Below are 25,257 nucleotides of genomic sequence, written 5' to 3' on the forward strand. Positions count from 1 at the left end.
TGGAAGGAAAAGATGGTGGGCTGCATGAAATGAGTCGAATGATTCACATTCAGCGAAAAGTCTTCTGAACTATAAACTCAGTGAGTGTACACACATGCACAGGCACACGCACACAGAGATGTGGTCCATGATTCGACATCTGAAAAATAACTTTTTTCAAGATGGCAACAAAAGCAAAGGATACCATTCAAAGCATACAGTGAATGATAGCTGTTCGTCTCAAAACTCAGATTTAATGTCGAAGTCGTTATCCTGAATGAAACCTGTACCTGACTTTACATACCAACAGCCACAATGCAACAAAAAATTATACTTGTGACCCAAATTCATTTAAATGTTGGTTAAGTAGATTGCCAAAAAAAGAACCACCTGTCAGATCGTTGTGGAACGAAGGAATTAAGTGTCCTCGTATTGGATACACAAGACAACATATTAAAATTTTAATGATAGTAATTAAGGAAAGATAAGAAATGAAAGATTTTGTGGAGCCTGACTAGGAAGCAGGATCACTGAATATTTATTTCTGAATTAAAACTGTAAGTAGGCTGTTTATGTTTTCTTATTGGCAACGTTACGTAGCGCTCTGTGTGCTAGTTTGCGTTGTTGTCTGCCATTGTAGTGTTGGGCAGCGGCAGCTGGATGTGAACAGCGCGTAGCGTTGCGCAGTTGGAGGTGAGCCGCCAGCAGTGGTGGATGTGGGGAGAGAAATGGTATGTAAGTAGGCTGTTTATGTTTTCTTATTGGCAACGTTACGTAGCGCTCTGTGTGCTAGTTTGCATTGTTGTCTGCCATTGTAGTGTTGGGCAGCGGCAGCTGGATGTGAACAGCGCGTAGCGTTGCGCAGTTGGAGGTGAGCCGCCAGCAGTGGTGGATGTGGGGAGAGAAATGGCGGAGATTTGAAATTTGTAAGACTGGATGGCATATATATTATGATTATTAAGGTAAATACATTGTTTGTTCTCTATTAAAATCTTTCATTTGCTAACTATGCCTATCAGTAGTTAGTGCCTTCCGTAGTTTGAATCTTTTATTTAGCTGGCAGTAGTGGCGCTCGCTGTATTGCAGTAGTTCGAGTAACGAAGATTTTTGTGAGGTAAGTGATCTGTGAAAGGTATAGGTTAATGTTAGTCAGGGCCATTGTTTTGTAGGGATTATTGAAAGTCAGATTGCGTTGCGCTAAAAATATTGTGTGTCAGTTTAAGCACAGTCATGTATAATTGTTCAAAGGGGGCGTTTCAAAGCAAACGACAATATTAAATAAAATACAGCTCCTTGGAATGCTGGGGTTTAAACTTCGACACATGTACCATGTCTTAAGAACACCACCTCCGAAATCTGCTAAATAACAGATGGGATTTACTTTTGCACACACACACACACACACACACACACACTCACCATCCATACAGAAAAAGAGTAGAGTTTACGTTTAAGTACGCTGGATCGGATAGTAGCTAGATTCGACGGTCAACTTCTGAGGGCAAAGACTCATTCCAAGAATTCGGTACAAATTCACTAATTTCACGATATATATATCATCTACTTCCTAGTGGCACTGAGAATTCAGTCCAGTTACGAGATGTGATAACGTCTGATCGCAGCGTCATAACGTACAAAGAAACGCACGTGGTACAGCAGAACGCACGTTACTAAACCCATGAAAACAGTATACGGAACGGATGGGAAATTAAATAAAATGTAGTTCAAGAACACAGAAAAGCACACAACACAGCCATACATTCTTACATGGTATTCATAACTAACTGAGCGTTCACATCCTTGGCGTCACCCTCGTAACCGCAAGTGGTAACTGAACAAAGGATCAAATTAAGTAAATTGAATATAATTAAAAATATGAAATGATTTGAAGAGCATTATTGCCAATGCCTACACTAAAGCAGGACTATTAGAAACTGAAGCAAAACTAAGTCTTAGACACACTTCTTCTTATGGTGCTAGAGATGACCACTCAAGACCGTCCTCACTCACTGGTGACTCAGGGAAAACCAAAGCTCGCACGCTACCGCAGCCTGCGTCCTCGCACAAGCGAGAAATTCTCAGAGAGGTTACGCGGTTGCTACGTGTGCCAACCTTATAACAGATATTGACTAGTGGCCACTGATGTCTCTTTGATCTAATGCATCTCTATTCAAACTGTACACAAAGGTTGGTCAAACGGCTGATAATGTCCACAGAAACCATCTTCCAAACAAAGAATTCTGAAATACCACACAGGCCGGCCACGGTGGCCGAGCGGTTCTAGGCGTTTCAGTCCAAAACCGCGCGGCTTCTACGGTTGCAGGTTCGAATCCTGCCTCGAGCATGTGATGTCCTTAGGTTAGTTAGGTTTAAGTAGTTCTAAGTCTAGGGGAATGATGTCCACAGATGTTAAGTCCCATAGTGCTTAGAGCCATTTGAACCATTTTTTTTTAAATACCACACACAGACAACTCACACATTCACTCTAGCAGACAAAAGAAGGGATAAGAAATATGTGGCATGGATACACGATAAACAGGTTATTTGGACCCATATAGAATATTAAACATAAATTATAAACTGAGAAATCACTCTTGCTTAGTGTTGACATCCCGCTCGCGATATTAAATCATGCACATCTTTCTCTCCAGTTTTAAATACAGACGCACCGAACATCGGAGGTACGAAGAGATGCTATAAAACCGAAGTTCAGTAGAGCAGCTCACATGGGGACATTTCAACAGCAAAATATGTATTCTCACCTATGTAGCCATAGATACAGTCATTTTTGAAAACATGGAGAAACAGACGCGTAATTATACACAACGAGGCTCAAAACATTTTATATTTTGTGGAGTATATAAAAATTAAGGAGGAAGATCCGAAAGATAATGTCTTATATTTGTTGTTCGCTGCTTTTCTTTATTTTTTAATGTTGTTAAAGAGAACCTGTTTAGAATATTATATACAGGAGATAAATGCTGCTTATAACTCTCTCATACATAACACTTGATTCGTTTAAAGGAGTAGAAAAAGCTTCGTGTATAAGGAAAAAAAATGTGGGTAAGCGTGTTTGCCAGAAGAAAAACTGTATGTTTGTTGTAATAAAGTAACAGTTTTGAAACTAGTGCAGAAGTGTAAAGTGAAGAGATATACGTACAATGAGTATTTTGTGAATATGAGAAATAACTGTTTGTATTGCTTTCTGCTCCGCTCTGTGAGCTTGAACTAACATATCACATACCTTAAAAGTGTATCTATCACGAGGGGTTACGTGATATTTCAGCAAGTAAAGCCCACGGACGATTTGCTCGACTGTATTATAATACTTATTGCTTGTAAAATTAAGTATCGCGTCTGTAAATTCTCCGTAGCTAGTAGAGGAGTCACGTTCGGAGTAGCTGTTACCCCTCGTGCTTGTTAGCCTTTAACGAAGCAAGCGACGCGACCGCTTCCTGTCGGGTTGAGTGTCGCGAAGCGGTTTCCGGCCCTCTCTCATAAAGAAGCTTACCAGGAGCCGCGCGCTGGCGGCCGACACAGAAGGAGCGGAGGAGCAAAGCAGCGGCGCCCGGTGCGCGTCCTGTCGGACGTCACGTTGACGCTCCATTGCCTAACTTACTAAACGTCCTTTTAACCCAAAGCCAAAACAAAGGAAAAAAACCAAAAGGTAGCAGCAGTGAAGAGGCTTGACAGCGCTTAAGTGCCGTTTCATGAAATCATAAACGCCATGCAGTCACTGATAAGATGTAACGAAGCAGCTTGGTTCTTTCCCCCTATTATGTTTTCATTCCGCTCAAAATTTTTATTTTATTTTTTATTTTTTGCAGGTATCTTCAGTTTATACGGCCTATGCACAGTACCAAAAATAAGTATATTAACTCAGGGCTTAGCCATTACATTCATTTGGTTAATTAGAATTCGTTGGTGTGAGTAGTTTACCTGAAAACCATGCTAATTACCAACACCAGTAATTTTAGGTTTCGTTGTCATTGTTCCCATGTACGCATACGAGGGCAATCCCAAAGCCGGCCGCGGTGGTCTAGCGGTTCTGGCGCTGCAGTCCGGAACCGCGGGACTGCTACGGTCGCAGGTTCGAATCCTGCCTCGGGCATGGGTGTGTGTGGTGTCCTTAGGTTAGTTAGGTTTAAGTAGTTCTAAGTTCTAGGGGACTTATGACCTAAGATATTGAGTCCCATAGTGCTCAGAGCGATTTGATTTCGAGCAATCCCAAAAGTAAGGTCTCCTATTTATTTATAAGTACATAGACCTGTTTATTTCTACAATGGTTTACATTAGTTTACAGCTTGAACATTTAGCTATTTTTCGACATAATCACCATTTCTGCCGATGCATTTTTGTAGACGCTGTGGCAGTTTTTGTATGCCCATGTCATACAAGCTCGCCGCCATGCTGTCCAGAAAGTTATGAACCTCTTCTTTCACCTCGTCGTAGGAGCTGAATCGCTTTCCGGCCAAATGTTCTCTGAACCTAGGGAACAGGTGACAGTCACTGGGCGCCAAGTCAGGACTACAGGGTGGGTGGGTGACTATGTTCCACTGAAACTGTTGCAGGAGAGCAACGGTTTGCCGAGCGATGTGTGGGTGAGCGTTGTCATGGAAAATTTGTACGCCCTTGCTCAACATTCCTCTTCTCCGATTCTGAATTGCCCGTTTGAGTTTTTTCAGAGTCTCACAGCACCTGTCAGCATTAATTCTGGTCCCAGTGGGCATAAAGTCGACCAACAATACCGCTTTCCGATCCCAAAAAACGGTTGTCATGATTTTACCGGCAGACTGCAAACTCTCTACTCCACTTACCAACATTTTTGACATCCATGCCCGACTCACCATACACTTCAGTCAATTGGCGATGGATTTCAATCGGAGAAGTGCCCTTTACGTTCAAAAACTGAATAAATACGCGCAATTCGCACTTGGCGGTAACATCCAACGGGAGCTCAATTCTCAACGGCTGCCAAGCCAAGACTGCGCCCCTCAGCGCGGCGTGCGCATGTTTACACACAGCGCGTGAAGCACTCTTCACAACAATGTGAGCAACTGCCATACAAACAGAGTTCTGTACATATAAAAAAATAGGAGACCTTACTTTTGGGATTACCCACGTATGTCCCATTTCTAACTTTCAGATACAACAGGTCAAAAGTATACCGAAATAAATGAAGCAATCATAAAGTTAATGTTGAAACTATAGTAGTTGCTGGCCAGTGTGGCCGTGCGGTTCTAAGCGCTTCAGTTTGGAACCGCTTGACCGCTACGATCGCAGGTTCGAATCCAGCCTCGGGCATGGATGTGTGTGATGTCCTTAGGTTAGTTAGGTTTAAGTAGTTCTAGGGGACTGATGACCACAGCAGTTGAGTCCCATAGCGCTCTGAGCCATTTGAACCATTTTTTGGAACAATAGTAGTTGTTTTTGCACTCATTTAGATTCACAGGAATAAACATTCTTAGTTTAAACATAGTTTCTGAAACGGAATACTATATTTTGGCAAACTATACAGTATAAATCAATAGAAAGTATTGTAATGTCTAAAAGATCAAATGCCGATGAATCTCTCTTCACTATTCAGTTAACAAGCAATGTAAATTTATTATTGTAACTTCAGAAACAACAATAGATAATCGTAGTTACAATTATTGTTAACTTATAAAGGGAACATTTCAGAAGCCTTTTTAGTCATTCTGTGGAATATGATATGAGCAAGGTTTGTGCCCGAAATTACGGCACAATATACGCTGACGAGTTGACACAAATTACAAACATGAAAAGGTGCCGAGTTTTATCCAAATTCCGTTTTCGAAGCCGGCCGATGGTGGCCGAGCGGTTCTGGCGCTACAGTCTGGAACCGCGCGACCGCTACGGTCGCAGGCTCGAATCCTGCCTCGGGCATGGATGTGTGTGATGTCCTTAGGTTAGTTAGGTTTAAGTAGTTCTAAGTTCTAGGGGACTAATGACCTCAGAAGTTGAGTCCCATAGTGCTCAGAGCCATTTGAACCATTTGCCGTTTTCGAGAGGTTACACAGTGTTTTTCAATGATTGACTGTGAACTCGTTATTAATTTTGTGAACCGTGTTAATCTTCAATGTTGCACTCTGCTCACTGTGATAACAGGAGCAGACTCTGTGTTATTTCCAAATGGTTCTTACTGGCACACAGTTCTCGCTTTGATATGACTATCTGCTTGGAAAAACAGTGTAACTGGCGAATGTGTTAAAGATTTACTTGCCACACGTCAGTTGTTATGAATCAGTTCGTCAATGTAAAGTTAACGTTCTTGATCAATCATGTTACAGGACAAGAAGAGAGAGTACTATGCGACTAACCATTTATCTGTGCATAAATTATACCAAATGAGAATCGGTCTGGCCGTAAACAGTAGTTCATCCAACATCAAAGTGCTATTAAAGTATTTGAGTATTTGAACAGTAAACCTTGTGTGGACCAGATCATTTGAGATACAGGCAATCACTTTCCAGCCAGATTCGACGGAGGAGCACCTACCGATTGCATACTGGCAGAAGTAAATAAGGTAAAGTTACAAAGAGACCATAGACACAGGTAATGCATTAACATCATTGGTAAAAAGAAGAATACCTTCTTCTTTTGTTCTCAGTCTGTAGACTGGTGCCCAGCAACGTTTATCTGCCTCGTGCATTCTTTCCAGACTTTAATTTCACAGTGGAGAGGGCTGTCTGTGTACGTGTTCAAACCATCGCTTGTTCTTGTTCTTGATAGTCTTCCACAACTAACTTTTCTCTCCCATGTTGTCGGAGACTTCTTCAATGGTCATTCTCTCTGCCAATGAAATCCTTAGGACTCTTCTCCAACTTCATACCTCAAAAACCTATATTCTTTTTCATTGTGGCTTTCCTACTATCTGTGCCTCCGAATCATATAGGACAACGCCCCAAACAAAAGTTTTACCTACTGTTACCTGGTGTTTAAACTAATTGTTTTCTATGTTAGTAGTGTTCTTTTTGTTGAACGCTGCTTTGACATCGTTCTGCTTTGAATCCTCTGCATGGTCTACCATCCTCTAGTATTCTACTAATCAGGTACTTAAAGCTGATGATTTGCTTCAGATTCCCTCCTTCCAGACGTAGGTTTGTTGCTATTGATACTTTGCAACATACAATTGATTAGGTTTTCTTATAATTTATTTTCGTACTACATTTTCCTGAAAATAAATTGTTGATGGTTTCCCTGGATTTAAAGACTATTTTCAGATCGGCTAACGCTGCTACAACATCTGCAAATCTAAAAATGTTTGTTTTCTTCATGTGTAGTTATCCCTTAAGCATATGTGTCTTTACATTCGTTTATTGCATCCCAGTGTGTATATTTAAGAGAAACAGATCCCTGCCGCAAATCTTTATTTACGCTAGCAAATTTTGGGCCACTGTATTTTATTTTGACAGCTGCTATCTGATTCCTTCAAAGCTGATGGATTATTTTCCGGTCTCAATGCTGCATCTTAATGAGCATTAAAATTTACGCCATTTTATTTCTGTCTACATTGACGAAACTCTCTTCTTAGCCATAAGAGCCCACAAACAATGTTTTAGAATTTCTAATTTACAGAGACCTTCAAAGCTAACAATTGATTCTCTAGTTCCTCTATCTTTCCAAAATACAAAATTATCTTCAGCAAGGTTTCGAGTAATTTTGTTTGATATTCTCTTTGTCAGTGTCGTGCGATACCAAGCTTACTGCACAACAGCAGTCAGAAATGCCTCATGTAGTTTTCAAAAAAATGGTTCAAACGGCTCTGAGCACTATGGGACTTAACTTCTTAGGTCATCAGTCCCCTAGAACTTAGAACTACTTAAACCTATCTAACCTAATGACATCACACACATCCATGCCCGAGGCAGGATTCGAACTGCGACCGTAGCGGTCGCGCGGTGCCAGACTGTAGCGCCTAGAACAGCTCGGCCACTCCGGCCGGCCATGTAGTTTTCTTAGGTAATGCTACAAGGACTGATCTATGGAAATGTGTGGGGATTTCTCGTTTGTCACACATCTCATTGACGAGCTCATACAGAAAACTTTTTATTTTGTCATGTGTAGTCCAGATCCCGGACAGTCGTAGCGCTATTGCCAGCTTTCTTCTCCGAAGTGCGAACGACTGCAGGCGAAAACAGTAGCTGTCTACAGAGCCGTGACCACACTGAGACGTTGCCATAGAGACATTTACAAAATCGCGTTACATTATTGGCTGAGGTAGGCCCGCGAATATGCCACGTTCAGCCCACTGCAGCTATTAGGGACCAACTTACCTCGAATCGGCTATAGGTGGAGCTTTTCTCCGTCATCCTGGGTCCGTAATACAATCTTCTCTGTACTCCTTCCAGTCCTCTGTTGCATAATTATTCTCTATAATATGCACTCCATCCTCGGTTTTGACTGCGGTAGCTTGTGCATTTCGCTCTCCAAATTAGCATTGAAGTTCTATATTCATTCTCTACGTACGCTCTTTAATTTTAGTATACTTTCATCAATCCTAATTTCTTTAGCTCTCTTTGACATACAGTTTACTAAACATTTTTGGGTCTGTTATAATTTGTTTTACTTTCTTCACTCCTAGAATTCTTTAATTTCTTTCTTCCTTCAATTAGCTTAATTACTGAAATATCTACCCATGGTTTCTTGGTGGTGGTGGGATTTGGAAATAGTTCTTGGAACACCTATGATTGTGCACAAAATTTTTACGGATTTTTTTCATGGTCTAAGGTCTCCTACTTTCTTTCTGAGGATGGGGATCGGATAGGAACGTGCTGTTTGGCATACAATAAGCGGGCGGTTTGTATGTACGACACAGATGGCAGCAATGTATAATACACAGAACTTCAGAGGCTATGGCGAGAGTGTAGAGTGACTTTGATGCTATAAAACGCGACGCTTCCATTACAGGAAGACCGAGTAACCATTCATTTACCGCACTTTCGCGGTGTGACACTAACCCAACGCCAAAAAATGGTTAAAATGGCTCTGAGTACTATGGGACTTAACTGCTGAGGTCATCAGTCCCCTAGAACTTAGAACTACTTAAACCTAACTAACCTAAGGACATCACACACATCCATGCCCGAGGCAGGATTCGAACCTGCGACCGTAGCGGTTTTATGGCAACATAACCAATACAGTCTGGGTCCCGCGCCAGCCCTTGAGACAACATGCACGCGCGATCAGAAACAGTTGTTTTGGGTTGTAACCTTCCAACAGTTTAAATCCCGTAACCTCGGAGTAAAATGTGACTGACCTCCCAATGAAAATGTGATTCATATATAACCTTTCAGTAATTAACTGACTGTGAACCTAAACTGGTAAATCTGGACGTCAGCTATGCTGCGTCATGGCCCTGAAAAATCATTCTGAACAGACTGAAAGATCTTACCTCTATGAAGTCGCCGGATAACGCATATACATCCGCTCCTATAATAAAGTTTTTCTGGCACAGCCCAGTGCTATGCTGGCCGCTAGATTTGTCATGTATAAAAAGAAACAACTGATTTTTCTTTACGATAATCGGGATGACCATGGATAGGAGAAATTAGTAAAATCTTTAAATTCAAATGGAGATTGTCAAAAGTTATTTTTATAAGAAAGACTATTATTAAAAGATTTTTTAAAACCATTTACACGGGACTTGATAAAACAATAGTACAAAATTAGTTGTTACAAATTACATATGCGCGCGGCTATAGATAGTAAGTTTTGGTTTTGCCTTATACTACATGGCTCAGGCACCGCCATCGCCCCCCACGACCGCCCCTTGCTACTCCACACAGGAAACAAGTGGTCTCTGTGAGCTATGCAACTAGACAACTGCTCTTTACGAGCGACCTGACCCAATCGTCCGACTGCGAGCTACTACTACTGCTGCTGGCGACACTGCTCTCTGGTCTGCGATTCTCTTGTAGCTTACATATCGCAGGCAGCGCGTGAGCAATCCATCGAAGTTACATCTGCTCGAGTGCGCTAGCAATAAATTCCTTAGTCATGGACCTCTTACAGGGTGACCGCTTATTAAGAGTCTCCACAGCTGGCAATCCTGCATCGATGGCCTGAAAATGCGGAGAATGTGCTCCGGGTAGGAGGCAGGAAATGCTGACAGACAACCACCAGGCTATGCACGTGGAAATTTTTGAAGTGATGCTGACACCTGACTATAGCATGAATGCGCCATTCTTTTCAACAACTGAGACTGTGGATGAGGCTGCGATTCCGTTTTTCAGTCCTTAAATGAAGCGCCAGTCATCCCAGTGGAAGGACACAGACTTACTGCCAGCTATAAGATTTCGGATAAGGACCAATGCCGAAAATTATGGCCACATTTTTGGGCAACAATGACATTATCACTATTCATTGAGTCCCAAAGGGCACTACGGTGGCAGATGAGAACTAAGATGTTTTCAAAAACAAGTGCCTTCTAGCAACACGAGAAAAACTACAGGAAAAAGTTGCACGTGTGCCCTTTCTCTCAGACAACACTCCGGCATATCTGTCGAAAGGGACGACTCACGAGTTTCTCCTTACTCATGTGATGTGACTACTAGCGATTTTTCGCTTTTGCCAACATACATTCTCCGGCGATGTCGCTATTACATCAGCTATTTTCTAGTGGTCAAAACAGATTGCTAAAGTATCATTCGCAGCTGCCATGGAAACATGGCATGCACGTTATGAAAAGTCAGTACGGTTGAAGGTAAATTGCCTTGAGAAATGACAGAAGCTTCAAGTTTTTATCTGACTATTTTGTGGAAAGGATATCGGAGACGTTAGAAATTAGACACTAGTCATACTACACAAATAATGACAATGACGAGGATGTTTTTAATATGGCCATTCAACAACGCACAATCGCCCATATTTAAACAGTATTTGATCGGGGCTTAAAATCTTAAAGTAACGCTTACAATATGTTATAATCTCTGTCACACTTACTTTCAAAATCGCACAGAGCTACAGCAAATTTTTGCAAATATCCCTACAAAGTGCTGAAATAAAATATCTCTTTTAAATAACCAACTGCAATATTCTGACAGAGGATTAAAATACTGGCTCAAAAAAATTATGGCCTGGCCAGACGTTTTCATCCTGTATTAGAAGCTTCTGTTTTATAGTTCGTAGTGGACTCCAGGCACAACACAATATTTTAAAGAACGTATCTGAAATTAGTGTACCACAACCACAGGATAAGTGAGAGTTCCCTCACTGTGGAAGGACTTCCTCGTTGGCAACATTTATTTCTGTGTTAGGACAGCTCCATACTCTCAAAATGACTGGAGGTAGCCATAGCACAGCTGAGTGGCGGATCGCAACGTCCACAGCTGACGTACTGCGTTTCCCATACTCCTCTTTCCACTGATACAAGGCTCTCAACCTCAACAGAAAGGTGAGTGAGCGGAAGTGGTTGCTACGAGTACATTACTATGTGGTCTCCGTTAAAGTTTTAGACTGATACATGGAATATCTGTCACGAAACAGGTGTTAGGTGAAGCAATGTGACCAATCTCACGCCAAGACGTTAAATAAGTGAAGCATTTGTTGTGTTTCAAGACTTTACCTACCAGGAGGTACCATTTAGACTTTACAGTTCATTGGCAGTGAACGATGCTGATTGACCTCATCACAGATGTTTTTATTCGGTGAATGTCGCATCAACAGGCATGGTAGGAACAAGTTGAACATGGATTTTACATATAGCTATACTATATCTACCGTAGCCAGAGGTGTCTTTTGTTACGGGTCATATTGTGGAATGAATATTCAACCTTCATGTTCCTCAAGCAATGGGAATTTTACATACTTGCATACTCTTAATAGCAAATTGCAAACTGAGGAAATTGTAACTGGCAACACTAGATCTTCAGTCCATTACACTTCCGGCTGTAAAGTTCAGCACGAAAACAACCACTTACGAAAACAACCACTTACATGATGGTTACTGGTGACGTTCCAGGCGCAGCGTCAGATAACTCTCCAAAGCTTCACAGTGTGCAACTAATTGCAGACTGTTGGCAGACAATCCGAGCAGTCTGCTGAGAATGTAACATTCTTCAGTACCAGCATCCAGGTAGTCGCGCATTATTACGTAAGGTGGACAGGTCAGCCTACATCTACATCTACATGTATACTCCGCAAGCCACCCAACGGTGTGTGGCGGAGGGCACTTTACGTGCCACTGCCTTACCTCTCTTTCCTGTTCCAGTCGCGTATGGTTCGCGGGAAGAATGACTGCCGGAAAGTCTCCGTGCGCGCTCGAATCTAATTTTACATTCGTGATCTCCTCGGGGGGGAAGCAATATATTCGATACCTCATCCAGAAACGCACCCTCTCGAAACCTGGACAGCAAGCTACACCGCGATGCAGAGCGTCTCTCTTGCAGAGTCTGCCACTTGAGTTTGCTAAACATCCCCGTAACACTATCACGCTTACCAAATAACCTTGTGACGAAACGCGCCACTCTTCTTTGGCTCTCTTCTCTATCTCCTCAGTCAACCCGACCTGGTACGGATCCCACACTGATGAGCAATACTCAACTATAGGTCGAACGAGTGTTTTGTAAGGCCGCGCGGGATTAGCCGAGCGGTCTGAGGCGCTGCAGTGCTGGACTGTGCGGCTGGTCCCGGCAGAGGTTCGAGTCCTCCCTCGGGCATGGGTGTGTGTGTTTGTCCTTACGATTATTTAGGTTAAGTAGTGTTTAATCTTAGGGACTGATAACCTTAGCAGTTAAGTCCCATAGGATTTCACACACATTTTTGTTTTGTTTTGTAAGCCACCTCCTTTGTTGATGGACTACATTTTCTAAGGACTCTCCCAATGAATCTCAACCTGACATCCGCTTTACCAACAATTAATTTTATATGATCATTCCACTTCAAATCGTTCCGTACGCATACTCGCAGATATTTTACAGAAGTAACTGCTACCAGTGTTTGTTCCGCTATCATGTAACCATACAATAAAGGATCCTTCTTTCTACGTATTCGCAATACATTACATTTGTCTTAGTTAAGGGTCAGTTGCTACTCCCTGCGCCAAGTGCCTATCCGCTGCAGATCTTCGCTGCAATTTTCTAATGCTGCAACTTCTCTGTATACTACAGCATCATCCGCGAAAAGCCGCATGGAACTTCCGACACTATCTACTAGGTCATTTATATATAATGTGAAAAGAAATGGTTCCATAACACTCCCCTGTGGCACGCCAGAGGTTACTTTAACGTATTTAGACGTCTCTCCATTGAGAACAACATGCTGTGTTCTGTTTGCTAAAAACTCTTCAATCCAGCCACACAGCTAGTCTGATATTCCGTAGGCTCTTACTTTGTTTATCAGGCGACAGTGCGGAACTGTATCGAACGCCTTCCGGAAGTCAAGGAAAATGGTATGTACCTGGGAGCCTGTGTCTAGTATTTTCTGGGTCTCATGAACAAATAAAGAAAGTTGGGTATCACACGATCGCTGTTTCCGGAATCCATGTTGATTCCTACAGAGTAGATTCTGGGTTTCCAGAAATGATATGATACGCGAGCAAAAAACATGTTCTAAAATTCTACAACAGATCGATGTTATGGATATAGGCCTATAGTTTTGCGCATCTGCTAGACTACCCTTCTTGAAAACTGAAACTACCTTCGCTTTTTTCCAATCATTTGAATCCTTCCGTTCCTCTAGAGACTTGCAGTACACGGCTGTTAGAAGGGGAGCAAGTTCTTTCGCTTACTCTGTGTAGAATCGAATTGGTATCCCGTCAGGTCCAGTGGACTTTCCTCTGCTGAGTGATTTCAGTTGCTTTTCTATTCCTTGGACACTTATAACATGTCAGTTAGTTAGTTGAATCTGTGGCAGCCAAGTGACATTTTTATTTTTACATCGGTCGCTGTTGTCGATGTGAGATTAATATTAAGTTTCTCTGTTCATCTACATCTACGTGATTACTCTACTATTCACAATAAAGTGCCTGGCAGAGGGTTAAATGAACCACCTTCAAGCTGTTTCTTTACCGTTCCACTCTCGAACGGCGCACGGGAAAAACGAGCACTTAAATTTTTCTGTGGGAGTCCTGATTTTTCTATTTTATCGTGATAATAATTTCTCCCTATAAAGGACGGTGCCAACTGAATTTTTTCGCAATCGGAGGAAAAAACTGATGATTGAAATTTCGTGAGAAGATTCCGTAAAAATGAGAAACGGCTTTGTTTTAATGATTGCCACTCCAATTCACATATCATGTCTGTGACACTACTCCCCTGTTTCGCGATAATACAGAGCGAGCTGCCTTTCTTTGAACTTTTTCGATGTCATCCGTCAGTCTCACCTGATACGAATCACACATCGCACAGCAGTACTCCAGAATAGGGCTGACAAGCGTGTTGTAAGCACCTTCTGTTCTGCCAATGAATCGCAGACTTTGGTTTGCTCTACCCACAACATTATCTATGTGATAGTTCCAATTTAGGTAATTTGTAATTGTAATCTCTAAGTATTTCATTGAATTTACAGCCTTCGGGTGTGTGTGACTTATCGCGTAATCGAAATTTAGCGGATTTGTTTTAGTACTCATGTGAATAACTTCACACTTTTCTTTATTCAGGGTCAATTGCCTTTTTCGCACCATACAGGTATCTTATCTAAATCATTTTACAAGACGGTAAATGACAGCATCATCTGCAAACAATCTAAGAGGGCTATTCAGATTGTCTCTTATGTCGTTAACATAGATCAGGAGCAACAGAGGGCCTATAACACTTCCTCGGGGATCGCCCGATGTTACTTCTTTTTTACTCGATGACTTTCCGTCTATTACAACGAATTGTGATCTTCCTGTCAGAATCACGAATCCAGTCGCACAACTGAGGTGATATTGCATAGGCACGCAGTTTGGTTAGAAGACTCTTGTCAGGAACGGTGTCGAAAGCGTTTTGCAAATCTAAAAATATGGAATCAATTTACATCCCCTGTCGATAGCACTCATTGCTTCGTGAGTATAAAGAGCTAATTGTGTTTCGCAAGAACGATATTTTCTGAATCCGTGCTGACTACGTGTCAATAAATCGTTTCCTTCTAGGTAATCCATAATGTTCGAACACAGTATATGTTCCAAAACCCTACTGCAAATCGACGTTAGTGATATGGGCCTGTAATTCAGCGGATTACATTCCCTTTTTGGGTATTGGTTGACCTGAGCAATTTTCCAGTCTTTAGGTACGGAACTATCTGTAAGCGAGCGGTTGTATATAATTGCTAAATGTGGAGCTATTGTAGCAGCATTCTCTAAAAGGAACCTGACTGGTACACAATCTGGACCGGAGGCCTTGCCTTTATTGAGTGATTTAAGTTGATTTGCTACACTGAGGGTATGTACCCCTATGTTTCTCATCTTGGCAGTTGCTGTTGATTGGAATTCAGGAATATTTACTTTGTCTTCTTTGGTGAAAGAGTTTCGAAAAACCGTGTTTAATAACTCTGTCATAGTGGCAATATTGTCAGTGACTTCACCATTTTTACCGCGCAGTGAAGGTATTGACTGCGCCTTGCAAGCGGTGTGCTTTATGTATGACCAAAATCTCTTTGGGTTTTCTGCGACATTCCGAGACAGAGTTTTGTTGTGGAAATTATTAAAAGCATCTCGCATTGAAGTACGCGCTGTATTTCAAACTTCGGCAGAACTTTGCCAATCTTAGGGTTTTAGCGTTCTTTTAAATTTGGCATGGTTTTTTCTTTGTTTCTGAAACAGTGATATGACCAGTTTTGTCTATCATGGGTAATCAGTACCATCTCTTATTATTTTATGTGGTATATATCGCTGAATTGCCGTCGATACTATCTGTTTGAAATCATTCCAAATCTTTTATATGCTTACGTGATCAGATGGGAAGGAGTGGAGATTGTCTCTTAAAAAGGCTTTAAGAGCATTTTTATCAGCTTTTTTAAATAGATATACTTTGCGTTTCTTTTTGATGGTTGTGGGTGTTACGGTATTCAGCCTAGCAGCAACTGCCTTGTCGTCGCTAATGCCTGTATTCGTCATGATACTCCCTATTTGTCCGGGATTATTTATTGCTGTTAGTTAAATTACCAGTTTTGCAGGGGTAGCCAGCATCTTTGTTAACTTGGTCCTAGGCTTAACGCCGTAGCGCTTCAGTCTCACTTAGACGCTACGCCGAGGAAGCTTCATTTGTATTTAAAAGTAACGTCACTGGCATTTCAGTGTGAGGTATGGGAAATGGTGCATCCTGTGTGCCATCACGACTCTAGTAATGGTTCCGCAGCCTCTAATATTGTTTCTTTTATTAGGTGTTGTTGGATGAATATATTACGAAAATAATGTTTTATTAAAACTTTTCTTATCTTACAGTAGAAACCGACGACGAAAAGAGATACGGGATGCATGTCGCATCCCAACCGTGCTTGAAGTTCAGATCACGTATAGGTGGATCTACTCTTGCCGACTCCTTGGCTAGTATGATTTGTTTCCGCGTGCCACCGACATGTTTTCAGTGAATAGTAATGACGCCGTCGCGCCGAGTGACGTAAGGGTCCAAGAGATTTCCTTCACGTGGTTACTGCTGCGTCGTCGTGAGTCCAGTCATATACCGCCAGCGAAGTCAGGCAATTCACCCGCAAAGGGGATAACTCAGTTCCGCAGAACTTCCAGTCTTGAACGTGAGCAGGAACAGAAATAGGCGCTTTGAATACCATAGAGAGATCTGGAAATCAGAAAGTCCGAGCGACTCTTCACATATACAAACAGGTTGTCTGGTTTTGTGATTACTGCCTTGCATAAGAATTTATAATCTATGTATGATTCATGACAACTAAGAATATTCTCCCTCTTTCTCTCTCTATCTCTCTCTCTCTCTCTCTCTCTCCTGCTATCTCTCGCTTTGTTGAGTGCGTGCGTGCGTGCGTGCGTGTGTGTGTGTGTGTGTGTGTGTGTGTGTGTGTGTAACTTAACGTTTTCGGATTTTTTTGAGAAGCGAACACATATCCGTTGCATCTGATGACAGTATTTGTAAAGGCTGATTTTTGTATTCATTAAATCTTGAAACTGGTAGGTAATCTCCAACTAGTAATTACCTTGTGCCTAAATGATTTTGATTTTAAAAATTTGCCTGATTGAGATGAAGTTTAAAATGTCGTTGTGTCACGGACTTTGTCGTTCTGCGCAGTCTCGGTTATTTGCGAACATAGATGCCACACGAAGACTTACTCATCCCTACATTGATGTACACTGATGGACTAACACGTTATGACCAGTTGCTCAAATCATGTTAGTCAATTCTGCAGCGATTCTGCACAGCATGGATTCGTCATGTCCCTCATACGTTTTCAGGGATATATGGGACCAGATGTGGTTTGTGGACGTGTTTTGGCACCCGATAGCGTCTCGTGCTCCATCGGGAACATTCCAGGCAAATTTGGTGACCAATACATCAAATTTGGTTCAGTGTCACGTTCCTCAAACCACTGTAACACGATTGCGGCCTTATCAAATGGACGATTATCCTGCTGGAAAATGCAGTCGCTGTCGGAGAAAACATCAAGTATGAAGGGATGCAGGTGGTCAACCTTTTCCAAGTATCATTGATGGTTGCAATGTCTGTGTTTATACAGTGTCTTTATCTTCATAATAGATGCATGGCCTCACGCATGCATGTCTGAAGGTACAGACACTGTCGCTGAGGATTACAGCTGTGGTAAACGGTAGCAAATAGTTTCGCATTCTGCGACTATTCATTGACGTCGCGGGTTCCGACAAATGAAAATTTGTGCCGGACCGGTCCTCGAAACCGGCTTATCGCGAAACCTGCTTATCGCGAGCGGTCGATATAATAGCTACGGCTAACCGAGCATGATTCCAGGGCCATTTAAAACTTGCACATGTTATGTAGTCACAGCCCTTGTTGTGTTCTGTTGTGGTCTTCAGTCAAGAGACTTGTTTGATTCAGCTCTCCATGCTACTCTATCCTGTGCAAGCTTCTTCATCTCCCAGTACCTACTGCAACCTACATCCTTCTGAATCTGCTTAGTGTATTCATCTCTTGGTCTCCCTCTACGACTTTTACCCTCCACACTGCCCTCCAATACTAAATTGGTGATCCCTTGATGCCTCAGAACGTGTCCTACCAATCCGATCTCTCCTTCTAGTCAAGGTGTGACACAAATTTCTTTTCTCCCTAATTCTATTCAATCCCCCTCATTAGTTATGTGATCTACCGATCTACTCTTCAGCATTCCTCTGTCGCACCACATTTCGAAAACTTGTATTCTCTTCTTGTCTAAACTATTTACCGTCCGTGTTTCACTTCTTATGTGGCTACACTCCATAAAAATACTTTCAAAACAGACTTCCTGCCACTTAAGTCTATACTCTATGTTAACAAAATCTCTGCTCCAGGAACGCTTTCCTTGCCATTGCCAGTCTACATTTTTTATCCTCTCTACTTTGACCATCATCAGTTATTTTGCTTCCCAAGAAGCTAAACTCATCTACTACTTTAAATGTCTCACTTCCTAACCTAATACCCCCAGCATCACCCGATTTAATTCAACTACATTCCATTATCCTCGTTTTACTTTTGTTGATGTTCATCTTATATCCTCCTTTCAAGACACTGTCCATTGCGTTCAGCTGCTTTTCCAGGTCCTCTGCTGACTCTGACAGAATTACAATGTCATCGCCGAACCTCAAAGTTTTTATTTCTTCTCCATGGACTTTAATACCTACTCTGAATTTTTCTTCTGTTTCCTTTACTGCTTGTTCAATATACAGATTGGATAACAAAGGGGAGAGGCTACAACCCTGTTTCACTCCTTTCCCAACCGCTGCTTCCCTTTCATGCTCTTCGACTCTTATAACTGCCATCTGGTTTCTGTACAAATTGTAAATAGCCTTTTGCTCCCTGTATTTTACCCCTGTCACCTTTAGAATTTGAAAGAGAGTATTCCAGTCAACATTGTCAAAAGCTTTCACTAAGTCTACAAATGCTAGAAACGCAAGTTTACTTTTCCTTAATCTATTTTCTAAAATAAGTCGTAGGGTCAGTATTGCCTCACGTGTTCCAACATTTCTACGGAATTCAAACTCATCTTCCCCGAGGTCGGCTTCTACCAGTTTTTCCATTCGTCTGTAAAGAATCCGCGGTAGTATTTTGCAGCCGTGACTTATTAAACTGATAGTTCGGTAATTTTCACATCTGTCAACACCTGCTTTCTTTGGGATTGGAATTATTATATTCTTCTTGAAGTCTGAGGGTATTACTCCTGTCTCATACATCTTGCTCACCAGATGGTAGAGTTTTGTCAGGGCTGGCTCTCCCAATGCTATCAGTAGGTCTAATGGAATGTTGTCTATTCCCGGAGCCTTGTTTCGGCTTAGGTCTTTCAATGCTCTGTCAAACTCTTCACGCAGTATCGTATCTCCCATTTCATCTTCATCTACATCCTCTTCCATTTCCATAGTATTTTCTTCAAGTACATCAACCTTGTACAGAGCCTCTATATGCTCCTTCCACCTTTCTGCTTTCTCTTCTTTGCTTAGAACTCGGTTTCCATCTGAGTTCTTGATATTCATACAAGTGGTTCTCTTTTCTCCAAAAGTCTCTTTAATTTTCCTGTGGGCAGTAACTATCTTACCCCTAGTGAGATATGCCTCTACATCCTTACCTTTGTCCTCTAGCCATCCCTGCTTAGCCATTTTGCACTTCCTGTCGATCTCATTTTTGAGCCGTTTGTATTCCTTTTTGTCTGCTTCATTTACTGCATTTTTTTATTTTCTCCTTTAATCAATTAAATTTAATATTTCTTCTGTTACCCAAGGATTTCTACTAGCCCTCGTCTTTTTACCCACTTGATCCTCTGCTCCCTTCACTATTTCACCCCTCAAAGCTATCCGTTTTTCTGCTACTGTATTTCTTTCCCCGATTCCTGCCTATCGTTCTCTCATGTTCTCCTCGAAACTCTCTACAACCTCTAGTTCTGTCAGTTTATCCAGATCCCATCTCCTTAAATTCCCACCTATATTCAGTTTCTTCAGTTTTAATCCACAGTTCATAACCAATAGAGTGTGGTCAGAGTCCACATCTGCCCCTGGAAATGTCTTACAATTTTAAACCTGGTTCCCAATCATATAATCTATCTGAAACCTTCGAGTATCTCCAGGCCTCTTCCATGTATGTCACAGCCCTTATACTCCCACAATTCGTTATTCCCGCACAGCGAGACAAATATTATATCGTCATTTTAGCACGTCGAGGTATCGATACATCGTTCATGGTTATAATGTCCGTGATTGTACAGGATAGGCCCTGGAAACGTGCTGGGGTAGCTGATGTGGTTATTGCTGTCGCTAGCGACAATCGGCAAATCCGGGTTCGAATCCTGATCCGGCACAAATTTCCATGTGTCGCGAACAGCTGATGTCAATGCATAGACGCAGAATGCGAATTCTGTTTTGTAATTCCCCATGGATGCCTAGATGAAATACACCCATAGCATAATACTGCTTCCCACCGACCTGCGACCGTGGCGCAGTCCATGTTTCGAGCAGCCATTCATCTTGATTACAGAACACAGCGACCTGGAGTATCATGCAACTGATAATGTCGTGGGTCAACATGGGAAAAAGTACTGATGACCACAACCACACCAGGTGGCATTCAGTCACGCGGTGTGCGTTGGTTACAATTCCTTTGCTCATCGGTGATTACGGGTCAGTCAGTAGAACCATAGCCGGCCGGAGAGGCCGAGCGGTTCTAGGCGTTACAGTCTGGAACCGCGCGACCGCTACGGTCGCAGGTTTGAATCCTGCCTCGGGCATGGATGAGTGTGATGTCCTTAGGTTAGTTCGGTTTAAGTAGTTCTAAGTTCTAAGGGGACTGATGACCACAGCAGTTAAGTACCATAGTGCTCAGAGCCATTTGAACCATAGTAGAACCATACACAAATAAAAGATTGTGAATATGCACTGTGTGTAGCTTATTTTATTTTTAGTTTTTAATTTCTTTAGGGAGCTCACCATCATGTTTATCAGTGCTCTTAGAAACAGTTTGTGAAAAGAATATAGCTAAATCATACAACATGCAGAAATGGCAAAAAGCAGGTGATATCAGATTTGCTCTTTCCCGCTTCTTCTCACATTAAAACGCAGGGTCACTCTCAGCTGTACAAAAGCGAAAACATTTAACACAGCCTGTGGCTTAAGTCGTTCTATTAAAATACTACTGCCAAACGGAGCAACCACGGAACAGAGAGACAGGTAATGGTGATTGACTGATAACATACCTAATAACAGGAGGAGCGAACTATCCACTACACGCGCTAAAATACCCTGTCTAATAGTTTACGTAGAAGGACAAACGCAACACAAAATCCATGTTTCACATTCACGTCATAGCCACTTGAGAGGTGGTGTGCTAATAAACTGGCTTCCGACATACTGTCACTATGTAATGTATATTCAGCTGAACTGTGGCGAACTGTATTCAGTACGCCATAAGCACCTCTAACTGACGGATCGTCAACTGTGGAAAGAAAGCAGTGCGTCCGAGGGTTGTGTCCTGTTCGATAACGTGTTACGCAGACTTTATCACTTCTAACTGGCCAGAAGGAAGTGCACCACTAACTTATGTATAGTGTGTAGTATATGTATAGAGTGTTGTATAGCATTTATGAACTTGGCCTTGAGCGTGAAGTGTGACTAGCCTGTTATTAGATGTATATTTAAACGCACCGGTGTGTGAACCGAAGACTATATGTGACTACGACGTAGCTTGGCATGTGCTTAATGCACTATGCCTTTACTCCTTGTGTATTGTGTCGTATTAACTTTGTAGTGAAGTGTTACTCTGATTTATTTTTGGGTAGAGTTTTCTAGTTGAATCTCTAGTACCTACAGAAGATAAATGAAGCTTTAGTTGTCGAGAAGAATCATTGTCTGGTTTTATTATGTTATATATCAAGCAATACTTGAAAGACTGAGAAGATTAGAACGAAAGGCGGAACCACGAAACCAATGATGAGACAATTTGAATTCTCTGACTTTTTATTCCATTAATCTTGTGTAACAGAGTACAGTGCGTCTGGACGGAGTGGTAAGCAGCTTGGACACCACAGTCTAGGCTGCTGCACGCGGTCTATGCAAGCTACTAGCCTGTGCAACGCGCTACAAGGTTTAATACGTGGCCCGCATAGCACTACGCGGAGCCCGCCGATTGATTGTCATTCTTTCTAGTTTTCTGTCGACTATCAATATCTGCAATTAACTCGTTAATGTGTTGTCTCACCATTCCATGACAGACTTTGCTTAACATAATTACAAGTAAAGATCGTCACAGAGACCCATTACGGATCGTGTCAGCAACGACATCACGACATCGAACCGGCGTAGGGCTTTGCACTAAGTTCTGTAGGGTACGTGCCTGTTTGGCTGCGGTATCGACTGCTTTATTCTCTGAATTGCCACGTTTCCTGGTATACAACAAAATGACATCGCCGTACCATGTCTATGCAACTGGATAATGACGTCCTCGATTTTAAATGAAAAAAACAAGTGTACTATTACCGGTCACTGTTTATTTATCTCCACGACGCATTTCAAAGGTTTAAACCTCCATCATCAGGTGAATTTACACTTTTTACTATGACGTGTATGTGTGTGCGTGTGTGTTTGTTGCGTTAAGGTTCAAAAATGGTTCAAATGGCTCTGAGCACTATGGGACTCAACATCTTAGGTCATAAGTCCCCTAGAACTTAGAACTACTTAAACCTAACTAACCTAAGGACATCACACACACCCATGCCCGAGGCAGGATTCGAACCTGCGACCGTAGCAATCTCACGGTTCCGGACTGCAGCGCCAGAACCGCTAGACCACCGCGGCCGGCGTTGCGTTAAGGTTTTTTGGACGAACTTACGGCCCTGTCTAGTGGAAAAACAATATACTATTGCAAACATGGTTTTGTGTTTCTTTTGACAAAAGAATAAACGTACATCTAGCTGTAATGGCAAAAGAAACCCAAAACCATGTTGTGAAATAGTATTTTGTTTCTCCACTAGACAGGGCCATAAGTTTCTCCAAAAAATCGTAACACAACACACACACACACACACACACACACACACACATACACACACACACACACACACGCACACACTCATTATACTAACAAATGTAAATCCACCAGATGGTGGAGGTTTAAACTTTTGAAAGAGCACGCCCTGCACCCCCATATCCGCATAGAAATACGCCTGTCGGCGAAGGGTGACATGGCGGTCGGCCTGTGCCGTTGGGCCTCCTGATGCCTGTTCGGACGAAGGAGAGAGTTAAATTTATCTTAGCTGTAGTATTTTCGTTAAGGCTTCTTTAAAACAACGGTGAAATCTTCTGCAGTGTTTGGTTGATCGAAAGATATGCGAAACCGAGAAATATTTCGTTCCGTAGGTAAACGTGCATTACTAATACAAAAAAATTTCAAAACACATTGTTTGGAAGTTGTGACTTTCATTTGTCAAGCAGGACATTGTGACCACCGACCTACTATCGATATAAACCCGTCCTCGCGATAGCGGCTTAACCTGGAATGACTGCTAGTCAGACACATGCACGGTGCACATACTATCAGAGAGTGTGCTGCCCGCGCGTGGAATGAGGAAGACGCGCTGTCTGACTTTGACCGAGGGCAGATTGTGATGGCACGGAGGCTCGACACGAGTATTTCGGAAACTGCATGACTTATTGTTCGAGGAATGCTGTGGTGAATCTATTCAACACGTGGCGAAACCAAGGTGAAACCACTTCCAGATGTCTTGGAAAGAAAAAACATATGTACAAAGAAGATAATTGCAAAGAAACTGTGGGTAATAGAAGAAATACTTCAGTTGATCGATAAAAGGAAGAAGTACAAAAATGTTCCGGGATACTCAGGAATACAGAAATACAAGTCGCTGAGGAATGAAATAAATTGCAAGTGCAGGGAACCTAAGATGAAATGGCTGCATGAAAAATGTGTAGAAATCAAAAAAGAAATGATTGTTACAAGGACTGACTCAGCATACAGGAAAGTCAAAACAACCTTCGGTGACATTAAAAGCAAGGGTAGTACCATTGAGAATGCAATGGGAATGCAGAGGAGAGGGCCGATTGGTGGAAAGAGTACACTGAAGACCTCTGTGAGGGATAGTTAACATTCTATCAGAATTTCTAAACTGTTCTGAACTGTTCGAGGGAAAGGGCAACAAAACGACTGTTTACATCTGTATGTTGAAGGAGACTGGCGATGTGAAATCAGATATTCCGAGAAACATCTACAAAATTCCCAAGACTGCTAGACCCGACAAGTCAGAGAATTATCGCACAGTCAGCTTAACAGCTCATGCATCTAATCTGTTGACAAGAATAATATGTATAAGATTGGAAAAGAAAATTGAAGATGTGTTAGGGGACGATAAGTTTGGATTTAAGAATGGTAAAGGCACCTAGAGGCAGTTCTGCCATTGCGGTTGATAATGGAAGCAAGACTAAAAAAAAAAAGAAGAAGGTACGTTCATAGAATTTATCGACTTGGAAAAAGTGTTCGACAGTGTCAGTGGTGCAAGATGTTCGAAGTTCTGAGGAAAATGGTGGTAAGCTAAGGGTAAAGACGAGTAATATACAATATGTACAAGACGCAAGAGAGAACAATAAGAGTGGACGACCAAGAACGAAGTGCACGGAATAAAAAGTGTGTAAGACAGGGATGTGGCCTTTCGTCCCTACTGTTCAGTCTATATATATCGAAGAAGCGATGACGGACATAAAAGAAAAGTTCAAGAGTGTGATTAAAATTAAAGATGAAAGTATATCAATGCTAATATTCGTTGATAACATTGCCATCCACAGTGGAAGTGAAGAAGTATAGATCTGCTGAAGGGAATAAACAGTCTAATGAATACAGAATACAGACTAAGAGTAAATAGAAGAAAGTCGAAATCAACAAGTAGCAGAAATTGGCAACATCAAGAAGGAGTAACAACTCCGTGATAAACGAAAGTTTGTAAGCGTGTTTTTACGTATGGATGACGATGCCTATTCAGATTTCGCGGCAGCTGTAGAAGAGTGGATCTAGTAGCGCCACTATGAGACCGCAAATCAGGTTTGCTTTAAATACACGCTATAACCGTCGTGGCCTTTAGTTACCTTTGAGATCTGACGTGGTGAGTTGTTTGTCAAGAATACCTTTAAGGCGACAAAGACGCCATTATCAACACCTC

This window comes from Schistocerca cancellata, chromosome 3, assembly GCF_023864275.1.
Source record: "Schistocerca cancellata isolate TAMUIC-IGC-003103 chromosome 3, iqSchCanc2.1, whole genome shotgun sequence".
Classification (NCBI taxonomy): Eukaryota; Metazoa; Arthropoda; class Insecta; order Orthoptera; family Acrididae; genus Schistocerca; species Schistocerca cancellata.